This window comes from Tasmannia lanceolata, unplaced genomic scaffold (assembly GCF_043159265.1).
Source record: "Tasmannia lanceolata isolate RefF3 unplaced genomic scaffold, GAP_Taslan_0.1 ptg001326l, whole genome shotgun sequence".
NCBI lineage: Eukaryota > Viridiplantae > Streptophyta > Magnoliopsida > Canellales > Winteraceae > Tasmannia > Tasmannia lanceolata.
The window spans coordinates 1-7,500 of NW_027519986.1; positions in this window are offsets into that span (position 1 = coordinate 1).

Sequence of the window (7,500 nt, forward strand, 5' to 3'; positions counted from 1 at the left end):
CCTCTCTATATGCCTAGCCTTGCCAACTGTGGTCCATTCCTCACTATATGCCATGGCCTTGTGCCCATGGTCTTCCCAAGACAGCGTCCAAGGCCCCCGGAAGGCCAAGGGAGCCCAACCCAGCAATGCCCTGCTATGGCAAGCCAAGGCCAAGCATTCCGGTGCCTATCCGGGCAAAAATGCAATTCCTCTCTATATGCCTAGCCTTGGCAACCGTGGTCCATTCCCCACCATATGCCATGGCCTTGTGCCCATGGTCTTCCCAAGACAGTGTCCAAGGCGCCCGGAAGGCCAAGGGAGCCCAACCCAGCAATGCCCTGCTTTGGCAAGCCAAGGCCAAGCATTCCGGTGCCTAACCTTGGCAACCGTGGTCCTTTCCTCACCATATGCCATGGCCTTGTGCCCATGGTCTTCGCAAGACATCGTCCAAGGCGCCCAAAAGGCCAAGGGAGCCCAACCCAGCAATGCCTTGCTAGGACAAGCCAAGGCCAAGCATTCCGGTGCCTATCCGGGCAAAAACGCCCAAAGCATGCCCATTCCTTAGCCTATCCAGGCAAAAACGCCCAAAATCTGCACATTCTAGTGCCTATCCGGGCAAAAACGCCCACCAGCATGCCACCCTCCTATAGGGTTTGCGCAACCAACCAGCCTAACCACCAGTGGCAACCAAAGGTGCTGTTAGCGACGACTTCTGAAGACGCAACGAGACGCGACGTGTTTGCGCCCAGACGCGACGAGACGATGCGGGATCTGCGCCCAAGAATGCCTAGACCCGTCGACTTGATGCGGGATCAGCTCGCCCAAGCATGCCTAGTGTGCAAGGCCTGTGTGCAAGGCTAGTGTCCAAGGCTAGTGTGCAAGGCTCATGTGGAACGCTAGTGCGCAAGGCTAGTGCCCAAGGCTTGTGTGCCAGGCCCGTGTGCAAGGCTAGTGTCCAGGGCTTGTGTGCATTGCTTGAGTGCAAGGCTTGTGTGCATTGCTCGAGTGCATGGCTTGTGTGCAAGGGTTGTGCGCAAGGCTAGTGTGCGGGGCTTGTGCGCATGGCTAATGTGCACGGCTTGTGTGCATGGCTACCGTGCAAGGCTAGTTTGCATGGCTAGGGTGCAAGGCTCGCATGCGAGGCTAGTGTGCAAGGCTGCGTGCAAGGGAAGCGTGCAGGGCGAGTGTGCGAGGCCACTGTGCACGGCGCCAGCACTAGCGAGCCATCATCCGCGTTGCCATGGCTCGCTTGGCCTTGGCTTGCCAGGCCCCGACACGAGCAATCGCGCATTTTCTTTGCAACCGACCATCAATGCCGCCCAACGGGGCCAGCACGAGCAGTCATCCGCGGTCCCCTGGCCCTGCGCACGTTTGTCTTTGAAACCGAGCATCAATGCCACAGAAAGTGCCGGGGCGCCAGCTGGAGCCATCATCCGACGTGCCATGGCTCGCTTGGCCTTGGCTTGCCGGGCCCCGACACGAGCAATCGCGCATTTTCTTTGCAACCGACCATCAATGCCGCCCAACGGGGCCAGCACGAGCAGTCATCCGCGGTCCCCTGGCACTGCGCACGTTTGTCTTTGAAACCGAGCATCAATGCCACAGAAAGTGCCGGGGCGCCAGCTGGAGCCATCATCCGACGTGCCATGGCTCTGGTCCCATGGTCTTCGCAACCGAGCATTCGTGACACCCGCGGGGCCAGGACACCAACCCTTCCGACACGAGCATTCGCGCATGTTCTTTGGCCACACAACGGCGCCAGCACGAGCAAAATCATCCGCGGTGCGGTGGCCTTGCACGGCCTTTTGTCTTTGGAACCAACCATCAGTGCCACGGGAAGTGCCGGAGTCCCGGCATCCGCGGTGCCAAGTCATTGCGCCCTTGGTCTCTGCAGCGGGGCATGCCGGGCACTCCCAACCATTGCAAGCAAGCAAGCAAGCAAGAAAGAAAGTAAGTAAGTAAGTAAGTATTACATATAGGGGCGGGACATGCGGGGAGATCTGCGAAACGTGCATTACGGGGCACACGCGTACCTACCGGGGCATACCGACCCCTATTGGGGCACACGTGTGCATATCGGGGCATACCGGGCCTATCGGGGCACACGCGTACATACCGGGGCATACCGAGCCCTACTGGGGCACACGTGCGCATATCGGGGCATACGCATGTATCCCAAGGCATACCGAGTCTATCCGGGCATACGCGTTCATACCGGGGCGTAACGGGCCTATCGGGGCATACTTGGGCATATCCGGGCAAAAAATGCCCAAAACTTGCGCAACCTTGGCAACCGTGGTCCATTCCTCTCTATATGCCTAGCCTTGCCAACCGTGGTCCATTCCTCACTATATGCCATGGCCTTGTGCCCATGGTCTTCCCAAGACAGCGTCCAAGGCCCCCGGAAGGCCAAGGGAGCCCAACCCAGCAATGCCCTGCTATGGCAAGCCAAGGCCAAGCATTCCGGTGCCTATCCGGGCAAAAATGCAATTCCTCTCTATATGCCTAGCCTTGGCAACCGTGGTCCATTCCCCACCATATGCCATGGCCTTGTGCCCATGGTCTTCCCAAGACAGTGTCCAAGGCGCCCGGAAGGCCAAGGGAGCCCAACCCAGCAATGCCCTGCTTTGGCAAGCCAAGGCCAAGCATTCCGGTGCCTAACCTTGGCAACCGTGGTCCTTTCCTCACCATATGCCATGGCCTTGTGCCCATGGTCTTCGCAAGACATCGTCCAAGGCGCCCAAAAGGCCAAGGGAGCCCAACCCAGCAATGCCTTGCTAGGACAAGCCAAGGCCAAGCATTCCGGTGCCTATCCGGGCAAAAACGCCCAAAGCATGCCCATTCCTTAGCCTATCCAGGCAAAAACGCCCAAAATCTGCACATTCTAGTGCCTATCCGGGCAAAAACGCCCACCAGCATGCCACCCTCCTATAGGGTTTGCGCAACCAACCAGCCTAACCACCAGTGGCAACCAAAGGTGCTGTTAGCGACGACTTCTGAAGACGCAACGAGACGCGACGTGTTTGCGCCCAGACGCGACGAGACGATGCGGGATCTGCGCCCAAGAATGCCTAGACCCGTCGACTTGATGCGGGATCAGCTCGCCCAAGCATGCCTAGTGTGCAAGGCCTGTGTGCAAGGCTAGTGTCCAAGGCTAGTGTGCAAGGCTCATGTGGAACGCTAGTGCGCAAGGCTAGTGCCCAAGGCTTGTGTGCCAGGCCCGTGTGCAAGGCTAGTGTCCAGGGCTTGTGTGCATTGCTTGAGTGCAAGGCTTGTGTGCATTGCTCGAGTGCATGGCTTGTGTGCAAGGGTTGTGCGCAAGGCTAGTGTGCGGGGCTTGTGCGCATGGCTAATGTGCACGGCTTGTGTGCATGGCTACCGTGCAAGGCTAGTTTGCATGGCTAGGGTGCAAGGCTCGCATGCGAGGCTAGTGTGCAAGGCTGCGTGCAAGGGAAGCGTGCAGGGCGAGTGTGCGAGGCCACTGTGCACGGCGCCAGCACTAGCGAGCCATCATCCGCGTTGCCATGGCTCGCTTGGCCTTGGCTTGCCAGGCCCCGACACGAGCAATCGCGCATTTTCTTTGCAACCGACCATCAATGCCGCCCAACGGGGCCAGCACGAGCAGTCATCCGCGGTCCCCTGGCCCTGCGCACGTTTGTCTTTGAAACCGAGCATCAATGCCACAGAAAGTGCCGGGGCGCCAGCTGGAGCCATCATCCGACGTGCCATGGCTCGCTTGGCCTTGGCTTGCCGGGCCCCGACACGAGCAATCGCGCATTTTCTTTGCAACCGACCATCAATGCTGCCCAACGGGGCCAGCACGAGCAGTCATCCGCGGTCCCCTGGCCCTGCGCACGTTTGTCTTTGAAACCGAGCATCAATGCCACAGAAAGTGCCGGGGCGCCAGCTGGAGCCATCATCCGACGTGCCATGGCTCTGGTCCCATGGTCTTCGCAACCGAGCATTCGTGACACCCGCGGGGCCAGGACACCAACCCTTCCGACACGAGCATTCGCGCATGTTCTTTGGCCACACAACGGCGCCAGCACGAGCAAAATCATCCGCGGTGCGGTGGCCTTGCACGGCCTTTTGTCTTTGGAACCAACCATCAGTGCCACGGGAAGTGCCGGAGTCCCGGCATCCGCGGTGCCAAGTCATTGCGCCCTTGGTCTCTGCAGCGGGGCATGCCGGGCACTCCCAACCATTGCAAGCAAGCAAGCAAGCAAGAAAGAAAGTAAGTAAGTAAGTAAGTATTACATATAGGGGCGGGACATGCGGGGAGATCTGCGAAACGTGCATTACGGGGCACACGCGTACCTACCGGGGCATACCGACCCCTATTGGGGCACACGTGTGCATATCGGGGCATACCGGGCCTATCGGGGCACACGCGTACATACCGGGGCATACCGAGCCCTACTGGGGCACACGTGCGCATATCGGGGCGTACCAAGCCTATCGGGGCATACGCATGTATCCCAAGGCATACCGAGTCTATCCGGGCATACGCGTTCATACCGGGGCGTAACGGGCCTATCGGGGCATACTTGGGCATATCCGGGCAAAAAATGCCCAAAACTTGCGCAACCTTGGCAACCGTGGTCCATTCCTCTCTATATGCCTAGCCTTGCCAACCGTGGTCCATTCCTCACTATATGCCATGGCCTTGTGCCCATGGTCTTCCCAAGACAGCGTCCAAGGCCCCCGGAAGGCCAAGGGAGCCCAACCCAGCAATGCCCTGCTATGGCAAGCCAAGGCCAAGCATTCCGGTGCCTATCCGGGCAAAAATGCAATTCCTCTCTATATGCCTAGCCTTGGCAACCGTGGTCCATTCCCCACCATATGCCATGGCCTTGTGCCCATGGTCTTCCCAAGACAGTGTCCAAGGCGCCCGGAAGGCCAAGGGAGCCCAACCCAGCAATGCCCTGCTTTGGCAAGCCAAGGCCAAGCATTCCGGTGCCTAACCTTGGCAACCGTGGTCCTTTCCTCACCATATGCCATGGCCTTGTGCCCATGGTCTTCGCAAGACATCGTCCAAGGCGCCCAAAAGGCCAAGGGAGCCCAACCCAGCAATGCCTTGCTAGGACAAGCCAAGGCCAAGCATTCCGGTGCCTATCCGGGCAAAAACGCCCAAAGCATGCCCATTCCTTAGCCTATCCAGGCAAAAACGCCCAAAATCTGCACATTCTAGTGCCTATCCGGGCAAAAACGCCCACCAGCATGCCACCCTCCTATAGGGTTTGCGCAACCAACCAGCCTAACCACCAGTGGCAACCAAAGGTGCTGTTAGCGACGACTTCTGAAGACGCAACGAGACGCGACGTGTTTGCGCCCAGACGCGACGAGACGATGCGGGATCTGCGCCCAAGAATGCCTAGACCCGTCGACTTGATGCGGGATCAGCTCGCCCAAGCATGCCTAGTGTGCAAGGCCTGTGTGCAAGGCTAGTGTCCAAGGCTAGTGTGCAAGGCTCATGTGGAACGCTAGTGCGCAAGGCTAGTGCCCAAGGCTTGTGTGCCAGGCCCGTGTGCAAGGCTAGTGTCCAGGGCTTGTGTGCATTGCTTGAGTGCAAGGCTTGTGTGCATTGCTCGAGTGCATGGCTTGTGTGCAAGGGTTGTGCGCAAGGCTAGTGTGCGGGGCTTGTGCGCATGGCTAATGTGCACGGCTTGTGTGCATGGCTACCGTGCAAGGCTAGTTTGCATGGCTAGGGTGCAAGGCTCGCATGCGAGGCTAGTGTGCAAGGCTGCGTGCAAGGGAAGCGTGCAGGGCGAGTGTGCGAGGCCACTGTGCACGGCGCCAGCACTAGCGAGCCATCATCCGCGTTGCCATGGCTCGCTTGGCCTTGGCTTGCCAGGCCCCGACACGAGCAATCGCGCATTTTCTTTGCAACCGACCATCAATGCCGCCCAACGGGGCCAGCACGAGCAGTCATCCGCGGTCCCCTGGCCCTGCGCACGTTTGTCTTTGAAACCGAGCATCAATGCCACAGAAAGTGCCGGGGCGCCAGCTGGAGCCATCATCCGACGTGCCATGGCTCGCTTGGCCTTGGCTTGCCGGGCCCCGACACGAGCAATCGCGCATTTTCTTTGCAACCGACCATCAATGCCGCCCAACGGGGCCAGCACGAGCAGTCATCCGCGGTCCCCTGGCACTGCGCACGTTTGTCTTTGAAACCGAGCATCAATGCCACAGAAAGTGCCGGGGCGCCAGCTGGAGCCATCATCCGACGTGCCATGGCTCTGGTCCCATGGTCTTCGCAACCGAGCATTCGTGACACCCGCGGGGCCAGGACACCAACCCTTCCGACACGAGCATTCGCGCATGTTCTTTGGCCACACAACGGCGCCAGCACGAGCAAAATCATCCGCGGTGCGGTGGCCTTGCACGGCCTTTTGTCTTTGGAACCAACCATCAGTGCCACGGGAAGTGCCGGAGTCCCGGCATCCGCGGTGCCAAGTCATTGCGCCCTTGGTCTCTGCAGCGGGGCATGCCGGGCACTCCCAACCATTGCAAGCAAGCAAGCAAGCAAGAAAGAAAGAAAGTAAGTAAGTAAGTATTACATATAGGGGCGGGACATGCGGGGAGATCTGCGAAACGTGCATTACGGGGCACACGCGTACCTACCGGGGCATACCGACCCCTATTGGGGCACACGTGTGCATATCGGGGCATACCGGGCCTATCGGGGCACACGCGTACATACCGGGGCATACCGAGCCCTACTGGGGCACACGTGCGCATATCGGGGCGTACCAAGCCTATCGGGGCATACGCATGTATCCCAAGGCATACCGAGTCTATCCGGGCATACGCGTTCATACCGGGGCGTAACGGGCCTATCGGGGCATACTTGGGCATATCCGGGCAAAAAATGCCCAAAACTTGCGCAACCTTGGCAACCGTGGTCCATTCCTCTCTATATGCCTAGCCTTGCCAACCGTGGTCCATTCCTCACTATATGCCATGGCCTTGTGCCCATGGTCTTCCCAAGACAGCGTCCAAGGCCCCCGGAAGGCCAAGGGAGCCCAACCCAGCAATGCCCTGCTATGGCAAGCCAAGGCCAAGCATTCCGGTGCCTATCCGGGCAAAAATGCGATTCCTCTCTATATGCCTAGCCTTGGCAACCGTGGTCCATTCCCCACCATATGCCATGGCCTTGTGCCCATGGTCTTCCCAAGACAGTGTCCAAGGCGCCCGGAAGGCCAAGGGAGCCCAACCCAGCAATGCCCTGCTTTGGCAAGCCAAGGCCAAGCATTCCGGTGCCTAACCTTGGCAACCGTGGTCCTTTCCTCACCATATGCCATGGCCTTGTGCCCATGGTCTTCGCAAGACATCGTCCAAGGCGCCCAAAAGGCCAAGGGAGCCCAACCCAGCAATGCCCTGCTAGGGCAAGCCAAGGCCAAGCATTCCGGTGCCTAACCTTGGCAACCGTGGTCCTTTCCTCACCATATGCCATGGCCTTGTGCCCATGGTCTTCGCAAGACATCGTCCAAGGCGCCCAAAAGGCCAAGGGAGCCCAAC